This window comes from Argiope bruennichi, chromosome 6 (assembly GCF_947563725.1).
Source record: "Argiope bruennichi chromosome 6, qqArgBrue1.1, whole genome shotgun sequence".
Taxonomy (NCBI): domain Eukaryota; kingdom Metazoa; phylum Arthropoda; class Arachnida; order Araneae; family Araneidae; genus Argiope; species Argiope bruennichi.
This window is the reverse complement of record NC_079156.1, coordinates 116,342,073-116,363,577: the sequence shown is the minus strand read 5'-3', so window position 1 is coordinate 116,363,577 and position 21,505 is coordinate 116,342,073. Positions and strand designations below refer to the sequence as shown.

The 21,505-nt window shown below is 29.5% G+C and overlaps 1 protein-coding gene across 2 annotated transcripts in view; it reads right to left on the bottom strand.

Moving 5' to 3' along the window:
• Window positions 1–14,599, bottom strand: part of LOC129972902 (proclotting enzyme-like) — a 37,971-nt gene extending 23,372 nt beyond the window's left edge. The window contains exon 1 of one of the 2 annotated variants that reach the window (XM_056087211.1): window positions 14,453–14,599. The gene's annotated coding sequence lies outside the window, so the exon portion shown is untranslated. Of the gene's footprint in view, window positions 1–6,044; window positions 6,239–14,452 lie in introns of those variants that run through there. The other variant, XM_056087210.1, reaches the window with a different exon arrangement.
• Between the last annotated feature and the right edge of the window lie 6,906 nt (window positions 14,600–21,505).

Sequence of the window (21,505 nt, the reverse complement as noted above, 5' to 3'; positions counted from 1 at the left end):
TCAATTGAATCATTAATTGAATAATCAATTGAATCATTAATTGAATAATCAATTGAATCATTAATTGAATAATCAATTGAATCATTAATTGAATAATCAATTGAATCATTAATTGAATAATCAATTGAATCATTAATTGAATAATCAATTGAATTAATTGAATAATCAATTGAATTAATTGAATAATCAATTGAATTAATTGAATAATCAATTGAATCATTAATTGAATAATCAATTGAATCATTAATTGAATAATCAATTGAATCATTAATTGAATAATCAATTGAATCATTAATTGAATAATCAATTGAATCATTAATTGAATAATCAATTGAATCATTAATTGAATAATCAATTGAATCATTAATTGAATTAATTGAATCATTAATTGAATTAATTGAATCATTAATTGAATTAATTGAATCATTAATTGAATTAATTGAATCATTAATTGAATTAATTGAATCATTAATTGATGCAAAAATTGAATTTATGTTTTAGTCAGGTTTTCTCAACCGTTTGAAACAAAAAATTGACAGAAAACTCTACTTGTAATCACACAATCCCATACCAAATTTGATATATCAAACCATTACGTTTTTGAATTATCACTTTCATATATTCCTGAAAGTACAGACCGGCAGACAGTCAACACGTAGTTGGATTTGGCTCAAAATTTAATAGGTGTTACACTATAGATGTTAAATCTGTGTATCGAATTTTATCTAATTACCTTTTATTTTTCATTGCTATTATTGTGTTAATTTATATTCTAACAACCGAACAAACTGAATTCCTCTGAACAGATTTTACTCAAAATTTGATAGAAATCTGCAAATTTGGTTTAACCCTAAAGGGCCATTTTTTCCTAATCATATTATGTTAAAATATTTTTAGGCTTGAAATCAGAATAAGAAAAGGGATTCATTTAGCTTATTAGATAAATTTAATTTAATTAATTAATAATTAAGTAACAAATCAAGACACATCATTTTGTCTGAGATAAAGAACTGAAGCATCTAAGTTTCTGACTTACTAAAAAAATTGTCAGAACTTATGCCAACATACATAATTTCATACAAAGATTGATAAATTTGGTGGGATGCATACTTCCCACGGCCCTAGAAAGGGTTAAAGACAGTAAACCAAATTTCAATAATCTAATTGAAAGCATTTTTGTGTTATCGTTCATAGACAGATCATAATTCTAAAAATGTATTTTTCTGGTTCATAGATTTCTGAAAATGTGGAGATTCGTTAAAATCTCTAGTTCGAATTTTTGGCAATTATTATTTTTTCTCAATACTACATAAACGAGAAAGTAAAAACGTACGTTATACCGTAATAAAAAGAGAGGAAAGTTTCATGGAATTATCTGCAAAATTGCAGTAAATATTTGCCATTAAACTTATGAGCTTCCCTTGAATTTAAAACGGGTCTGTCTAAAAACTGAAAATAGTATTCTTCTCTATTATCATACAGTTTTTCCGAGTTAAGAGTGACGAAGCGAAATTTAAGGAACTAAGAAAGTAAACAAATATAATAAAATAAATCAGAGAAACGGAGAAAAATTTTGATGGAGGAAATTGAGGTTTTTGAGGGTATTTTTTAGGATGAACCTTCTTTCAACTCATAGGAAATTCATAAGTTTACTCAGAAATATTTCCACCAATTTTACAGACGATTCCATGAAATATTTTTCTGTGTTTTATTATGGTAATGCGTATATATTTCCAACTGAACTATTTTGCCACTCCTTTATTTTTTGTAAATTCCTTACTTCGCCGTTGAAGGCGCTGTAGCCTCTCTCATTAAATTCTGCATAATCATTATAGTAATAGGTACATGTAACTTCCCTGTCTATAAGAGAGGCCCTTTTGAATTTAAGAAACATAAAAGACTTTGCAGATTGCTTTGTGTAAATGAGACTTGCCAAAGCAAAATAAATTACCAAAAGATGAAACTCTTTGCAACAGCAATTGCAAATAATTTAGAACTAGACTTTCTCCGGATTTAGATAATCTAACACTTTTTTATTTTCTCCTATTATTCTCTTATGTTTCCTGAATATATACTTGGATAAGGTAATGTAAGGAGGGAGTCGACAAACCCTCGAAGATCATGACAGTCCCGAACTTTCGTCTGCAGTAAAGCAATATGGAATGCTTTATGTACCAGGCGGAAAACTTAGTTTGTAGTTTGGATGCATTTCTTTTGACAAAAGGATCGAAATTCTGACAGATCTATAATTTTGACCATAAGACCATATCTAGTTATTTTTATTATTTGGTGCATTTGAGTTATCCCATTCAAATACGAGCGAATACATAGAACAGCAAATGGTCACCTCTTTAACAGATTTGGTCTAATATTTAATGCACATCTTAAGTTAGTTTTTATATATCTTTATTCATATAAATTTTTGAGCTTTTGAGCTATTGGGTTTGCATGCATATGCAAAAATCATCCCTTTGTCAGATTTCTATCCAAATTTCGACAGATCTGCAAATTTACCAATAAAATTACATATGAAACACAATGCATTTTTTAGCTATTTTCCTAAACAAACTAACAGGTATAATTCAAACCAGAAGCAGCGGTCTCTCAGAAATTTCTCGCGTACTCTCCAATAACGTTCTTATCCCTCTTTCCCCACTTAAAAACGCGAGCTTTGGATAAAGCTGCAAATGTCTTGCACGGCATTAGGGAACAATAGATACGCAAAATAGATTTTTGGTGTGAATCTAACAATGCTATTGAACCTATCGCTTAATCGCATTATGAACACCTTTTCAACCGTCCGAATGAAATAAACATTTGACATAAAACTACAGTCAAAAGATAACGTACCGAATTTCATTGATTTAATGCAGTTCCTTCATTTTTCATTGCATTTATATGCATGCAAAAATTAAACCAACAGACAGTCAATCCTTTGACATGTTTGGTTCAGAACTTGATAAAAATCTATATTTCAGATATTAAACCTGTGTATAAAATTTTTATCTGGCTAGCTCGTAACGTTTAAATTTATCCGGCTCACTTGTTATCGAACATCCAGAGAGAAACTTTGGTGAATGGATTTCTTTAAAATTTTTGATATAAATCTAAAAATTTAGTTGTAATTTTTTTTAATCAAAGATGATTTGGTTGTATGTTTCTATTTCGCTAATGCAATAAATTTCATCACTCTAGCTCAAAGGGGTTTTATCGTTCACAGACAGACTATAATTCCAAAAATACATTTTTCAGATTCAGGTAGATCTGAAAAGTGGCGATTCGTCAAAATTTCGAGGATTTTTTTTATTTATTATTTTTTATTATTTTTCATTTACAATTACAATACTTTCTCTTTACTTCGTTTAAGAAAAAGTAAGAAAGGTTTCTTGCGGATTCTGGAAGTTCTGAAACGATTAGATGCGTCAAAACCTCGAGGTCGAATTTCTGGATGAGTACAATACCTTCTCTTGGTTATTTGCTATTTCAATTTTTAAATTATGCAGCTTACCGTTTTCTGATCTAAAATTCAAAACAGGCAACTTAAGTTTTTAAAAAGTGAAAATTATAGGCAATGAACATTAATTTTAGGTCGAAATTATTCATTCCCTTAACATAGCCCTTCATTTCCATTCGATCCTTTAAACAAGCAATTCTTGTATTATATATATATATATATATATATATATATATATATATATATATATATATATATATATATATAATGTGCATTTTCAGAAAAAAAAACTCGATTTTACACACACAAATACGTTTTTTTCATAACTAATTATTAGAGCCTTTTTCTATTTGCTCTCATGCTGACAATGTCATTCAGTGTCATTTCGGGCACGATTTCACTATCATAAAATTGAGTGAAAGTTCAAAAATATAAGTAATAATAGGTAAACTAAAATTATTGTTATATAGTAGATTATTTTGGATAATATTTTAAACTAAGTGCATTTGCATAATGATTTTTTTAAATTTAAATTATTGGTTCATATGTAGGTAAAATTGAAAAATATTCATATGTATTCAGTATATGATTCGTATCTAAATATTTCCTCCCAAAAAACTGCCGAGCGCAGCTTGGTTTTCCAGATATTACAGCATTTATACCCGATATAGCATATTTCTTTATTTTAATTAAAGTTAAAACCTATTCTAAATAGATGTTTTTTCACTCTCAAGAAAATAAAAGTTTGCGCAAGTGTATTGCAAATATAACTCGTTTTGTGTTCATTGAGACATATGTAACGCAGTTCTATTTCTTCATGCCATTCCTGAGGTAGGGTGAATAGGATGACATTGCAATGATCAAGATAAGTGAATTCATATATAGAGTGAATTCACAAGTACGAATAACTATAATGATAGAGCTTAATTATTTATTAGGGAAGGTTTCAGAATTCTTGATAAAAGCGATATTAAAAATTAACATAAATAAGGTAGACGATTTTTTTTAAGGTTGACAATACTTCTTAAATTTCATAAAATGTAAGATAATAATCTAGAAATCTGAGGCAACATCTGAAACGAAATCGACTGTTTTAAAAAAGTACATTCACTTTAGTCTTTTTATAAACAAATCACAGCAATAAACTTTCAACAATGTTAGAATTCACGTAGTGAGCTATCTTTGTTCGTGTAATTCTATATGCAGCATTTTCGAGATTCTCTAAAAAAGAATTGGTCAGAACATAAACACCAAGAAAGCATTTAGAAGGTGTTTTTAATCTAGATATCTAGTTCATCCAGAAATTTTTTTTCAGTTAAAATAGTTATTAAAATATTGCAACTATTTTTGAAAAACATTTTATACTCTCTTAGAGAACATTAAATTAATTTTGTATTAAGAAAATCCTGAAAGTACAACATTATAAAAATAAATATTTCTTTAATTCTGTTACGATTTTAATAAAATAAATATCTCCATTTTTTTTAATTCATAAAACGTCAGAAAAAAATTCGATAATTTAAAAAAAAAACAATCCTAATCTATATTTCCACTAAATGAAATGTTATTTAAATATTTTCAATATTTCTTCAAATAATATAATTCATACAGCCAGCATTGCATGCTAATCTCTAATAAATAGATTCATCTGGAAATATTTGCAATATTTCTTTAATTAATATAGGTCATATATTTAGCATCACAGATTGATGCTTAATGTTACTCACTAAATGAAATAAATAATGAAACTCTTAATAAATAAATAAAATAAATAATAAAATTCAAATAACACTAAAAAATCGAAAATTAAACTCGTAATAAATTAAACTCAAATTTAAAATCGATTTTTTAAATAAAATTTATTGCTTAAATGTGAATCAATACTGTATAATAAAGAATTGAAACATTATTAGCATATCCTACCTTTTCGCAGACCATACATTAGAATATTTGCAACTGTTTCTTCGAACATTATATATTCAGACAGGGAACTTCATAGATTGGCTGTGCATTAAAAACAATCAAAAAGGTAGAAAAATTTATATTTAAATATTTCTTTCCTAAACTCTGCCATGATTTTTTATCAAATTTCAAAATGTATGTTTAAAAAAAATAAGACCCATTGTCTGTTTATAAAAATATCGTCACACAGTAAGGATTTATAAAAGATATTCGTAACTTATCTTTTCACAGAGGCTCAACCAAGCGTGCAATATTGGCAACAATTCAACTTTTTCAATTCGTAAATCATTACTGACCAATATTTATCACAGTAGCTCAAAAATTAGAAATATTTTTTAATAAAATTTATTGCTTATAAATTTGGAATCAATACTATACAACGAAGAATCGAAAAAACTTTAGCATATCCTACCTGTTCACAGAACACAAACTTATTAATATATTGGCAACCGTTTCTTCGAACATTATATATCCATACAAGTAATTTTCCAGATTGACCGAGTATCAAAAATAATTTATCAAATTAGAAAATACCTTCATAATGTATATTTAAAAAATAAAACCCATTGTTTGTTTATAAAAATATAATCACACAATAAGAGTTTCATAAAACATATTCGCAACTTACCTTTTGACAAAGCTTAACCAAGCGCGCAATATTGGCAACAATTCAACTTTTTCAATTCGTAAATCATTACTGACCAGTGCGTATCACATTTCACCGCCTCAAAAGCAAGAATGTTATCTGCCGTTTCGGTACGAAAGGGAACCGAAAGTGGTTACGAGGAAGCAGTGACGAGAGTGACAATGTGATTGTGACATTCAGGGGGGCGGGAAATACACAGAAGTGTCTACAAAGACACGAATCTGAGTGACGGAACGCGCCGCAAGGTCGCCGATACCGAATGAAAGGAAAACGGGTTTCCAAAAAAATGTTATCTTCAAATCGCGGTTAATCCCGCTGTTAGTCATACAGAAGACTCAAGACGTTCTCGCTTTCGAAAAAGTAAAACTACTAAGAGACTGGGAATTCCCCGTGCACAAGATTCTATCGTTTAAGTTCAAAGGGGAGCGATTCTGGGGAAAATACCTTGAGTATTTTTAAATTTTTATTTTTATTTTTCTCTCCCCCCCTTTTTTTTTTCGTAAATAAGTAGCTGTCGGATGTTTTTTGAAGGGATAATTTTCTTTTTTTAGTCTTTATATTTTTACGTTAAAGTAGTCTTATTGGAAAAAAAAAGAAAAAAATGTAGTAATTTGATGACTGCCATTTTATTTTTAACTGAAAGGTCTTTTATACTTCGTTACAAGTGGTAATTTTCTAGAAGCTTTTTTTTTTTTTTTTTTTTTTTTTTTGTTTAACGAAAGAATAGAACATAAGGTGATTAAAAACGAAACAAATATTGGCTTTTGTCCCAATTTTTTTTCGTGGTGGAAAATGTAAGAATATTCGGTGTTCAAGAATTTTTCTTTATTTACAGATTACATAATAGGAAATTATGCATGTTTTTTATTATTAAATTACGGTAGAGTCGAATTCCTATTGGAAAGAGAAAAGCTGAATGTAGTAATTTGATGACTGCTATTTTATATTTGATTGAAAGATCTTTTATACTTCGTTAAAAGTGGTAATTTTCTGGAAGCTGCTTTTGTTTTTTTCCCTCATTTTAATGAAAGAATAGGAATAGAAATTAAAATCAAAATATATCATGGATTTTGTCCGAAGTTTTTCCTCAGTGAAAAAATAGAAGAATATTTCTGAGTTAGAGATTGAAGAATTTTTCTGTATTTACGGATTGCATAAATAATGTAATTATATATATATAATTTCCTATGTTAAAAAGCATCTCTATAAGAAAAACTGAATGTAATAATGTTATGACATTAAAATTTAGAATACGGACATATTTTTTTTAAGTGAGTAAATATTTTTGTCATGCGAAATAACAGATTTGATTTGTTCCAGTATAAAAAAAATATGACAAGATTTCATAGTTAAAATGGTTTTATCTAATAAATTTATGAGGTTGTAGCTCAAGGAGTACTTAAGAATTCGCTACACCCATTTAATCTTGAAATTAAAAATTTAATTTTGTAGTTAGAAGTAAAAATATGAGTAGTAGTTGAATCTAGACAGCCTTTCTCATTGGAGGTGGAGAGAGAGATCTCAGACATGTGGATAAAAAGCTTCCGGAATGGTAGTTGGTTCTCGCAAGCCTGGTGGGTGTAAAAATATTGTGGAGACAGTTACCCTTTACCTCTGACGCGAGGGGCCTCCTACATGAAGGGTTGTACCATAGTCGGTGATGCCCCTTTGGGTTCAGGCTTAATTCCTTCCAATGCTGTCATGGCAATTCCCATTATTTAGTTTTTTTCGTGCGCCCTCAAACCTTTCCTTTATATTTGAAAAGAAAATTCCAAATTTGCGTGCCATAGAAGATACTTATTCACTATCAAGTAGGTAACTAACTATATTTACATATTAAATATCACAAAATTGCATTATATTTAGTTCTTTAATCATACTATAGAGCTCCATACTAAAGCTATTTCGTATTATTTTGCATTTACGCGAAGTGCATCATCATTATTTAAAATGCAATAATATTCATATTATGACAGCATATAATTTTCAAAACACACTTTTTTTTTTTTTGCATAGTATTCTGTATATTAGACGCAAATTTGAGATGAACATCTTTATATATATCAAATGGCAAGTTTAGTTGTATTAAGGTCCAGTTTTAATGCAGTCCTAGGGCTAATTTGGGACAGACCTAGTAATTTTGATTCCCGGTCAGATGACGAGGACACCACCTGAGCTGTCCCTCTCATATCCAAATTTCTACACCACACCAGCAGGAGGGGATTTGATCCATATCAAATGGCAAAAACTTTAAAAATGTGTTTGTCATCCAAAATTTGATAGAAATTTACAATTTGGTGTTATAATCAAATACGAGATTTCTATTACCATGTTTCATTTCGAGCGCATTGCGAGCTAATTCCTAAGAGTTCTTTATATTAGTTTTTTTTATTCCGAACAACGTATCTAGAAAGTATAAGGAGATTAAGGGTACAACGGCGAATATAATAAAGAGTACTAATAATTAATGAACATAATTTTGTACACTCTTATAAAAAGTACAATGAATAACAATATTACCAATTTATTACTTTTCGATATAAGCCATTCACATTGAGGCATTTGGTCCAGTGCCGAGCCAGTTTGAAAATTCCAGTCTCCTAGAACACCATCGGCCCATTTGAAGTCGTCACCGGAATCAAACTACTGAAAGCAGAGGAATTTCTTCATGGATCCAAACAAATGAAAATATGAGAATTCGAGTCCCGGCTGGCTGTAAGGCGAGTGGTCTAAAACACCCCATTCGAAAACTTTTCAACAATTTGTGCAGTTTTACTCCGTTCGTGCAAAAACTGAAAAGATTTGTTTGAGAACCTTCGAAGCAACCACGATGCAGCCTGGACATTGCATCTTCATATTTCATCTGTTTGAACCCATGAAGAAGTTCCAACTTTATTGATGACCTCAAAAGGGGCCGATGGTTTTATATGAAACCGAGATTATCCCACTTAGATAACTATGGTGTGCCAAACCATATAATAGGGCATAAAAGATGGAAAATCAAATTTCACTGAAATTTTTAACAAGCGCAATACTTTCTCTTGTTATAATCCGCATATTTTAAATTAAAAATCAATCAATTTTTTATATGCAGCACCATCTGCTGTTGATGTCCAGTTAAAGCTGTATACTTATATTTGCGACACTTAGTTACGTCACAGAACCAAACGCAAGATAAATAACATTCTAATGAAAGGGGCCCCTTAGACAAGTAGCAGAAATGAGAGCAATAGGTTCAATCAATAAAATGTATATCCTGTATCTTAAGTTTACGGACTTGTTGTTAACACATTAATTGTTGAAAATAATTTCTTATTCCTTCTCATAGCATTAAACTTCATATAGTAGTAGAAATAGAATTGTATGCGTTAGAACTTATGCTCTTCAAATCAAATAAATCCACTGTTTTCTAGCTCTTGAACTCTGCTGTGTTTAATTATTGTTATTTCTACACTTTATTAATTTCCTTCTTCATTAAAAATATTTTACTTTATTAAGATAAGAATCGAATTGATATAACCATTCAAAAAATTTTCATTTTTTCTTATTGTACGTCTTAATAGCAAAGCTCATCAAATTACATATTTCATTTCATTTCTTCTAGCCGGCACTTGTCTTGAAATTTTGATGCACGTTGATACTTATTCTGAATTTTAAAAAGTTGCAACCTAGATTTTATAAATAAAAATAAATCTCATTTTCTGCATTTTGAAATAAAATTGTGCCTACCAAAAATTGCGTAATTATCTGTTTTATTCTTCTTCTACGAACTTCTTTCTAAAACTAAACAGTAATAGATAGCAAACATTTTACAACTGGAAATTGCAATTTATTTCTATAGAAGCCATTTAACTTTAGGATTAACTTATATATGACTAACCAGAGTTTAAGCCTTATTTATATTTTGCTAAGGAATTATAAAGAATATTATAATTTCGAACCAGAGCCGGATTAAGCTTAGTAGGGGCCCTTAGGCAATGCAAATTCTGAGAGTTCCCCCTCATTAATTTCCCAAACCAGACATTCATTTTTCATGTATTTTGACTCAGTCTCTACACTAGTGTAAGTAGTTTTAAGTAAGAAATTTAAATAACAAAGCATTTAGTTGCAGGACATTTTCCAGAGGAATTGTTTTCTATATATAGCAGATAAAAATTTAAATTAAAAATAATTTTAAATTAAGTGAATTACGAATATTTTGCTTTATTATTTTAAAGCAATTTAAATGCTTAGACACAAATTAGCTTCTACTGTTGACTTGAATAAATAGTTTCAAAAAAATATCTAAACCACACTAATTTACAGTCAAATTTGAAGGCCTTGACAAAAGAATTTTTGAAAATAATATTCTGAAATTTAGACGATTTTTGAGTTTTAATTTGAATAATTTCGAGTACATGATCAATATCAGTCAAAGGAAAGCGCAAAATTTACTCAATGCCAAAGATATTTAAAGAGTGAACACCAAATGTCTTGCTCGCTGAACAGATGAATAGACAAGTCTGTATTTTGTCAATCAAGTCAAGTCAATAAACTCAAATGCTAATTATTCGAAATTATTATTCGAATGGATTACTCCTCCTCGAATATAATCAAGAGATAGTCGAGAAAGAAGAATCTAATTAGATAGAAAATATAAATCACAGTCGTAAGTCATGAATTGCAGTTGTTTTAATCGGCAATAAGATTCTATTTTTCCTAATTGTGGTTACAACATGCTCCAGTGGATCTCACCTGTATAAAATTCGTTTACAAGCAATAGAATGTCGATAATGCGATAGTAAATTTTAATTTTCACATTTAAGTTTATATTCCTCTTTTACTGTATCGTATACAAAGAATAGACAAAATATGATAATTGTAGAAAAGAGCTCAAGATTTTGACTAACTTATGATTGAGATGTCACCGTGTCTGAAAAACACATTTTTGGCATTATATCTGTCTATTTGTCAATTTATCTATGGACACGATAACTCAGAGTTTTTCGCTGGTTGGCTGAAATTTGGTATTTGGAATTGCAACCGAATTTTCAAATTGCATTCAAATTTTGAATGAAATCGATTCAGATGAAGTCTATCTAGCTGGCTAGAGTACAACGAATTCTATGACTGCAAAACGCTAGGAGCTGTGTAGATAATATTTGATACACAGATTTCGCATCTAAAATATATATATTTTTCAACTTTCGAATTGAATCTATCTAATGGTTGCCCATTTGTCAGTCCATTTTCGGATTCATTTGCATACAATAATTTGCATTCATTTATTCGAATTCATTTGCATCAATGAAATTCGGTATATTATCTTGTGAAGGCAATTAATGTAGTTTTGTGTCAAATTGGAATTTCAATCGATTGACAAAAAGGCGTTCAAAATGCATTTTTTCGCGATAGATTCTTTAAGAATACTAGAGTTATGCGGAAGATGCATATTTCTTAACTATTTTTCGTCTGATTTGAGGTTTGACACAAAGTTTGCAGTTTTATGGAAGGGAGAGGAGACGGGAGCTTTATTGGAGAATATACAAGAACGCTTCGAAGAGAATACATAGATAAGTTTTCGAAAATTTCCGAACAAATGCGGTAACTTTTTTGTCTGCTAATACAAGAAAATCGTGTATAAAAAAGTGTTTAATGTTTTGCTACTCCAAACTTCATGCAATCCTGATTATCCGAGGTCAAAGCCTTAGTATAAGAAGGCCAGCTTTAAATCTGTTTTTTGTCGAAGCCATGCAGATAAAACTAATCTTATTATTTCTCAGCCAGCCAAAGACAGTTGTCATAAATAGTAAAATAATTTTTTTTTCAAAATTAATAAAATGAAAGTTTTATAAATATTTTTATATCATATACAACTCCATACTCATATTAAAGTTTTAAATTTTTTGAAAAGACTGAACATCTGGAAAGATCGGTGGATCATGCGTTTGAGATGCGATTGTGTCAAATATTTCACATAGACAATTGATTTTAATGTTGGCTTGAATTAGAAATTTGGAACTGGGGATGTCGGTACAAGTATAGTTTTATCATCAGATAATTGCATAAAACTAAAGATCTTGTGTGGCCTCAAACTGGTGCATAAATCTAAACAAATTGTATGAAATATACTGAAGAAATCGGACATGTTCGCTGTAAAAACGCCTTAAGAAATTTAATCAATTTTTTTTATTTTCATTATTATTACTGAAAGAGGAAATAAGATTGAAGCCTTCTTAATTTCTTTTCAAAGTGAGTTATGTTGTTGTTTCTAATGGCACTTGATATGGACATTCCCGCTCACGAAATCGGCGATTTTAAGCCGCGGGTGCGTCTCTTCTTTTTTAGTAGTGCCAACTAGGGCCAAGAGTACGTCTTAGCTACTCATGCATCACATTCGCTTGCACAGCCCCATTTTACAGGGGGGGGGGCATATTCACACATAGAACAGATGAACAAACATGCCCGAACAGGGACTCGAACCCAGGACCCCCAGATCACGGGGAAGACTTTCTACCCCTATGCCAGGACGCCGGCAAAATCAGTTCTATTTTCTATAAAATTTAGTTTGATTTTACACTTGAATAATTTCATTTCACTCATTTATAACTTCAATCGTTTATTGTCATCTCGATAACACGGATATTAGCTACAATATGACCACACTAGTCTGTCCAACCTTCCCTCTTGCAAGAAATGTCTTGTCATCGGAAGTGAGACCAGAACAATCACGTCATTATCAATATACAATTGACTTCTACAACCGCTTCTCATCTACATGATCGCGCCTTCCTGGGGTGAATTTAAAAATGAAAAAAGCCTATAAAAATAATAATACTTCAAATAAATAATAATAATAATTAAAAGCATTTAAATATTTGTCACTCAAACATTTTTGATAAAATTCTTGAAAAGATCAACTGCCCCAAACTGTGTAGTTATAAAAGAAGAGAATATTGCTGTAAGAAATAAATGAAGTTTTGCATTGAACTCAAAGTAAAACCAGAATTTTGCATTGAACTCGAAGTAAAACCAGAAAGTTCTCTATAATGTAAACTGTAATATGTATTTTTTTTAAATGGTATTTAATGATACCCTAATAAACTGCATTGTTAATATAGTGCAAATATAAATGACAATTTATAACACGCATTAGACAAAATTATATGATTCTTTTAATTTAAATATTTTATTGAAAAACAAAATATTTGCACAATTTTCTTCAAGTACGCTTCATTATAAGAATATATTAATTCATGCTGATGAAAAAGAAATAGAAAAAATATGAAAAAAAATTCAAAAATAAACGGTTGAAATTAATATTATATTACTAAACTACATTTTGTTAATTCAAAAATGCATAAAATTAAAAAAAAATTAAATGCATAAAATAATATCTGATAATATTTAATATTAATATAATTAGTTAGAATTTAAAAATTCGTCGAAAAAACAATGGTTTTTAACTAATCATAAAAATGATAGAATATTGACACAGAAATTCAACCCCAAATGTTAAAACTGAATTGCTATATTATAATTAAAGTTCTCATACTATAGAAAAGCCTTATTTCATCAAATTTTATATTTACTCAAAAAAAAAAGATGTCTAATAAAGAAAATTTTAAAAAACCCCAAAGGAATGAGGCAGTCTAATTTTATAAACATGAAATCTAAATGAAATATTTAAGACAATTCAAATTAGGATTTTTCTAAATTCAATTGCAGCAAAAAGATAGCTTTAAATATAAATTATACTGTAACAATTTTTTCTAATTTATGCTGTTATACAATACTAAGAGATTTCAGAAAGTTCAGTTAATTGTCACTAACATTTAATACTCTATTGTCTTCCTTAATACAGCCATTGTGGTGCATATTGGGTTTTTAGGATTCAAGCACCTATAATACATTTCTTTTATCAAACAATATAGAAAAATCTTCACTAAGACGGTAAAAAAAAATTTGTTGTTGCTAATCAACAAAAAAATAATATTTTCTAAAGAATTAACCAGCGAATGCAACCTATAGCGCAATATAAGCAACTAATTATCTTTTGTATCCCAAAGAAAAGTTAATGATTAATACTGGAATTCATAAATAAGTATTTTCCGAACAATCAATTTCTAACACTTTATGCCTTCTTAGAAATTTCAAAGTTTATTTAGAACTGGAAGGCAATGCACCGGCAGGTGCTACGTAAAATAACGGAAGTTCAAGGTGAATTTCGAGTGATATGATTCCTGGCGATAATTCACTGCTTCAATTCATAAATAATTGCTTGCATGCATTCTTGCATTTTGCGATCAAACTTTATGAATCCCTATTTAAATTTTTAAGAATTTCAACAAGGATAAAATTCATACAATGTATATTTTCTACAACAGGTGAAGAGAAAACGTAGTACTTACCAGCGCCTAGCGAAGCCGAATTGCGAGAACTAAACACATCCTGCCCTCCGCAGCATTCCGGTTTCGATAAGGCACCGGAAAAGCCCGCCGTGACGTCACTAAAGACGAACCACTGACATCAACATTACCTGGCGACCGTATAATCAACGGAGCTGACATTTAACCTCCACGCTACCTTTTCAAGGTCTACTTTGTTTCCAGATGGCGATAAACAATATTTTCGGTTTCCCGCTGGAATTATATAAACATTTTTTGCGGTTGTCTTGGACGGTTGGATGAACCTCAGACTTGCGCTCCCAGTTCACGTGCACATTTGATCTTTAACTACACTTTTTATTTTATTGTTTATACCTGCAAAATTAGGTTAGTAGAACTAGTTATGTATTTTATATTTTTCAATGGTAATTATCGTCTGTGGACTGCTTTAATTTTTCCGGGCTATTAATAAGATGGATAGCTATAACTTAGTTGTAAATTGGTGTCTGCTGTGCTGTAAATCCAAATTATCCATGGAATTATATAATGCAACAAACGTGGATAATCAATACTCAAACTGATCGAAAAAAAAAAAAAAGAAATGGACACAAAATTGTTTTTGTAAATTTTTTATACGCAGTAGGAGATTTTTAAACACAGTCGCGATTATCAGTAAAATTTCGTATTTAAAAACTATAAGTTGACTTTTTAAAAAAACTGTTTTTTGATGCTGAAATATTTTGGAGATAAATAATTAAAAGTAATTAAAAGTTTACTCCATTTTTTTCCAAAAAATGAGGGTAAATTTTAAGTGGAATTTTAATTGCTTTGCTTCCTTATTTACAATTTTTTTTATATGCAGTAGGAAATTTTTTTATATGCTGTAAGAGTTTTTTTAAACACAGTCGCGATTGATAGTAAAATTTCGTATTTATAATCAATAAGTTTACTTTTGTTTTCACAAGGTCTCGTGGCTTGGTGGTAAGGTCTCGGCTCGTGAACCGTTAGGTTTTAGGTTCGAGACCCGATTCTGTCGAAGACCCACCGTGTAAGGGGGTCTGTTGCACGTTAAATTCGTCAGGCCAAACGTCCTCCTGCAGGTGTGGTGTGGAGAGAGGGGGCCAACTTAGGTGTCGTCCTCGTCATCTGACGGCGGTTCAAAATTACGAGGTCCATCCCAAAATAGTTCTTAGTGTTGCTGTACAACAGAACGTTAATATAACTAAACTACTTTTTTTTTTTATAAAAAAGGTTTTTTTTTTTCCCAATGCAGAAACAACATCTCCTTTTTAGTGATTTTTGTGAAATATTGGGTTAAATAATCAAAGGTAATCAAAAGTTTACTGAATTTTTTTTCTAAAGATGAGGGTAAATTTTAAATGGAATTTTAATTAGTTCACTTCATTATTTAGAAAAATTTGCATTAAATAATATAATAAATTATCATTATTATAATTAATTTTAATTATAATAATATATTAAATAATATAAGAATAATGGCGTTTAGGATAGTATACAGACTTTTTTTAATTTAGAGTTACTAAACTTGGCACATATAGAGTTATAGTGCAGGGGGAATGCAGATCGGAGCAATTTATTTTTGAAATTTTAATTAGAATTTCAATTAGTTAAAAATTAAGCGAAATGTAGCCGTTTTCCCAAGGTAACTTCTGAAAATAGTACAATACAAAATGATTTCTACAGTATATTAAAATGCAAAAATTTCTTTCTTATTACACTAAATTTTTTTTTACCATACAACTTAATCTACTTTTAATTAGTTTTAATAAAACTTTTTAAACGATATATTTCATTGCTCAAGTGAAACTTAAATATTTCACATTGTTAACAAGTGAAACTTGACATTGTTGCTGCTAATATTTCGGCCTTGCTTTATTCCGCTGTTGGAACAAGGTATGAAAATTCGGTTAACTTTTCCATGTTCAGTATAAAGTAGGCTTTTAATAATTGCTTTGATATTGCCTTGCACTTAAAATTAAAATTTAACTTTTGAATCATACAGTAGTGAAAATTCTTTAAAATAGGCCTATTTCTAAATACTGCTGCTCTTTCCTTTGATATATTGGTTGTATTAGGATGTAGATAGAAAATTAGGGAAATATAAAATACGATAAAAAGAATGGTGCAAGTCTTTTTTAAAATAATTTCAGTTAAGTGAAGTCTAAAAATTTGAAGTCTAAGAATATTTTGCCGGTGAAACAATTGAAATTTTTAGCAACCATTAATCCCGGCGAACCAACTTGTCGCCAAACTCGCCAAGTATTAAAGGTGAAAATTTAATTTGCAATATCTAATTATAATATTATTTAATCATAGGTAACGAAATTTTCACTTTTTTTATTTAAAGTATATTATAAATAATTTCTACTCCAGTATTAACATAAAATATAACGTCCATGCCTCTCTGAGCGCAAGCATTAAAGTGTTTAAAACACCTTTTTATGTATTTGTTAGTCTGTCCGGACATTTGTTAGTCTATCCGTAGATGCCTGATAACTCGAAAACGCAAACAAAGAACACAACCACAGTTGGTTTGAGTTCTTGATACACAAATCTGCATCACATTTTGCTCCAATTCAGTCAAAGTAAAAAGCGGCAAAACTCAAAGACAGCTTTCTTTATTTGACTGCAAGACTTAAATAAACACAAAACAGCTCATATTGGCAATTTTAAAATAAAATATGAGGCAGAACGCTCCTGTCTTTGCTATCGGCAACAAGCCGAAGCCTTTAGGTTTCCGGCACATGTCTCACTTTTCGGAAATAAGGAAACGTCATTTGCTTCATCTTAACTTCAAATCGACATTACGAAATTTTTCGATATTACAAAATTTCCGAAGACTTTAAATCGAAGGAAGATTTAATTTTTTTTTCTGAGCAATAATTACATTTCTTAAAATACTAGACTTCTTTGCTGACCACCTAGTTCGATGGAGGAATTTATTATAATATATTTAATTAAATCATTTCATCAAATTTCCTGACATTAAAACTGTGTTATTTTAGTTATTATTCTTAAGCTCCATTCATTTAGAATATTAACTTTTCTAATGGAGACCAGTTCCACGACCATCAAAAGGTTATTTAAAACGCATACGCATTGTTCATATATTTTCTAAATTTTGTTGCATAGTAAATTCGTTTTTTTTTTAATATTGTTTTGTAAACTATACAAATTAGGCAGATATAAAATCGCTAAATATTGAAATATCGTTACAAAGACATTTTTTTAAATTTTAAAACAGTATAAAATTTATTTTGGGGCAATATGATATTCGGAAGTTATCGCTTGCAAATGTGAAGATTATGCTTAATTTTCAATTAATAAAAATTTTAATTAAAATTTCACAAAAAAAATCATTACAAAATGCACATTTTCCCCTTCCAAAATATATATTTACTAAGTTTGAAAACACTAGGTCAAAGGTCTGGCCATAGAGCGCTAGCACGCACGCACGCACACACACATCTTTATTATTAGCAAAGACACAGAATAGTCTTTGCAATGCCTTTTCTTAGTATACAAAAGAATGGTTTCTTTCCTCTGAGCAGGTCAAACTGAAATCAATTTCAAATGAATTCCTTCATTTGAAAGCGTAAATACTATTTATTTTAAATCTACCACATTATTGTGTGAATTAAGTGAAAGATTATAAGTCAATATTCGCAAAAAGTAACTTAATATATAGTGAAAATTAAAAATAGCGCCTTCATCGAAATATTCTGCATTCTTTTCTCCTGTACGTACAAAGCGTAAATACTATTTATTTTAAATCTACCACATTATTGCGTGAATTAAGTGAAAAATTATAAGTCAATATTCGCAAAAAGTAACTTAATATATAGTGAAAATTAAAAATAGCGCCTTCATCGAAATATTCTGCATTCTTTTCTCCTGTACGTACAAAGCGTAAATACTATTTATTTTAAATCTACCACATTATTGCGTGAATTAAGTGAAAAATTATAAGTCAATATTCGCAAAAAGTAACTTAATATATAGTGAAAATTAAAAATAGCGCCTTCATCGAAATATTCTGCATTCTTTTCCCCTGTACGTACAAAGCGTAAATACTATTTATTTTAAATCTACCACATTATTGTGTGAATTAAGTGAAAAATTATAAGTCAATATTCGCAAAAAGTAACTTAATATATAGTGAAAATTAAAAATAGCGCCTTCATCGAAATATTCTGCATTCTTTTCTCCTATACGTACAAAGCGTAAATACTATTTATTTTAAATCTACCACATTATTGCGTGAATTAAGTGAAAAATTATAAGTCAATATTTGCAAAAAGTAACTTAATATATAGTGAAAATTAAAAATAGCGCCTTCATCGAAATATTCTGCATTCTTTTCCCCTGTACGTACAAAGCGTAAATACTATTTATTTTAAATCTACCACATTATTGTGTGAATTAAGTGAAAAATTATAAGTCAATATTCGCAAAAAGTAACTTAATATATAGTGAAAATTAAAAATAGCGCCTTCATCGAAATATTCTGCATTCTTTTCTCCTGTACGTACAAAGCGTAAATACTATTTATTTTAAATCTACCACATTATTGCGTGAATTAAGTGAAAAATTATAAGTCAATATTCGCAAAAAGTAACTTAATATATAGTGAAAATTAAAAATAGCGCCTTCATCGAAATATTCTGCATTCTTTTCTCCTGTACGTACAAAGCGTAAATACTATTTATTTTAAATCTACCACATTAATGTGTGAATTAAGTGAAAAATTATGTCAATATTCGCAAAAAGTAACTTAATATATAGTGAAAATTAAAAATAGCGCCTTCATCGAAATATTCTGCATTCTTTTCTCCTGTACGTACAAAGCGTAAATACTATTTATTTTAAATCTACCACATTATTGCGTGAATTAAGTGAAAAATTATAAGTCAATATTTGCAAAAAGTAACTTAATATATAGTGAAAATTAAAAATAGCGCCTTCATCGAAATATTCTGCATTCTTTTCCCCTGTACGTACAAAGCGTAAATACTATTTATTTTAAATCTACCACATTATTGTGTGAATTAAGTGAAAAATTATAAGTCAATATTCGCAAAAAGTAACTTAATATATAGTGAAAATTAAAAATAGCGCCTTCATCGAAATATTCTGCATTCTTTTCTCCTGTACGTACAAAGCGTAAATACTATTTATTTTAAATCTACCACATTATTGCGTGAATTAAGTGAAAAATTATAAGTCAATATTTGCAAAAAGTAACTTAATATATAGTGAAAATTAAAAATAGCGCCTTCATCGAAATATTCTGCATTCTTTTCTCCTGTACGTACAAAGCGTAAATACTATTTATTTTAAATCTACCACATTATTGCGTGAATTAAGTGAAAAATTATAAGTCAATATTCGCAAAAAGTAACTTAATATATAGTGAAAATTAAAAATAGCGCCTTCATCGAAATATTCTGCATTCTTTTCTCCTGTACGTACAAAGCGTAAATACTATTTATTTTAAATCTACCACATTATTGCGTGAATTAAGTGAAAAATTATAAGTCAATATTTGCAAAAAGTAACTTAATATATAGTGAAAATTAAAAATAGCGCCTTCATCGAAATATTCTGCATTCTTTTCCCCTGTACGTACAAAGCGTAAATACTATTTATTTTAAATCTACCACATTATTGTGTGAATTAAGTGAAAAATTATAAGTCAATATTCGCAAAAAGTAACTTAATATATAGTGAAAATTAAAAATAGCGCCTTCATCGAAATATTCTGCATTCTTTTCCCCTGTACGTACAAAGCGTAAATACTATTTATTTTAAATCTACCACATTATTGTGTGAATTAAGTGAAAAATTATAAGTCAATATTCGCAAAAAGTAACTTAATATATAGTGAAAATTAAAAATAGCGCCTTCATCAAAATATTCTGCATTCTTTTCTCCTGTACGTTCACTCCGCATGCTCAAAACGCTCCTTTGATTTTCAGTATTTAGATTTGTATGACAAGCTTACCTGTAAAGGCTTTCGTACATTTTATATTGGGTCCTCGCACATGTATAGGAATTTCAAGCATTGGGAAAGCCGAAGTAGTAGAGAGATTACTATTGTCTTGCCAATGCAGATACCTTTTTACCAGAAATAGATATCTCATATTTTATATTTCCAATTGAAAACTGATTGCAACACATAGATCCCCTAATACACTCAATATAATTAGGCTAACAATAAATCGCTGATCCACATTATTTAGAAAATGTATTAAATATGCTCTAATAATAATTTTATTAACTAAATCAATCACACTCAGGACATCTCAGATTTGAAGATAAGAAGTTGTCATATAAGTAAGCAGGTTCTCTCTTCCCCTGTGAGAGAAAAATGTTATGGGACTGAGTTGCTTTAATACCGATGTCGAATCGTACCTCCTTCATGAAGGATGGATACATGAGCTGTGCCATAATGGAGGCTATTTTGCGTTTACATTAGTGTCTGACTGTGCTGTCGTGGCAGTTGGATTATTCAGTTCAAGCCGAATGAATTAATATGTCGTGACGTAGCTCTATTCTGGTTATTAACGAAATCTTAATGAACGGCTATAGACGTCATTTCCTATTGTTCCCAAAAAATTTGACGACTGTAGCCATCCTATGTATAGTGGGTTAGGTCATATTTAGAATGTCAAAAATAATGAACTGCATATTAGCATTATGTGTTACTTTCATATTTCATAAAATATCAGTGAAAAAAATGCTGCTATGAATCTTCTAAACATGTCCGTTTGTTTGATGATATCAACAAAAGATTATTTTCTTGCAGAATAAATTGCCTGAAAAATCATGCTGTGGCTTTTTTCCCCCACTTAAATCTTAGATTCGTGGTATTGAAATTATCACTTAGAAAAGTAGGATGGGACAGATTCCTGATAGAAAAGATAATTGCAATGAAAATTGTTCTCAGAAAAACTCAATTCGGGTGATATTTTAAAAAAATAAGAAAATCATTTGTTACTTATTTCATCTCATAATAGGAAACAGAAAAATCAAGTTACAAATTTCTAGGAAACA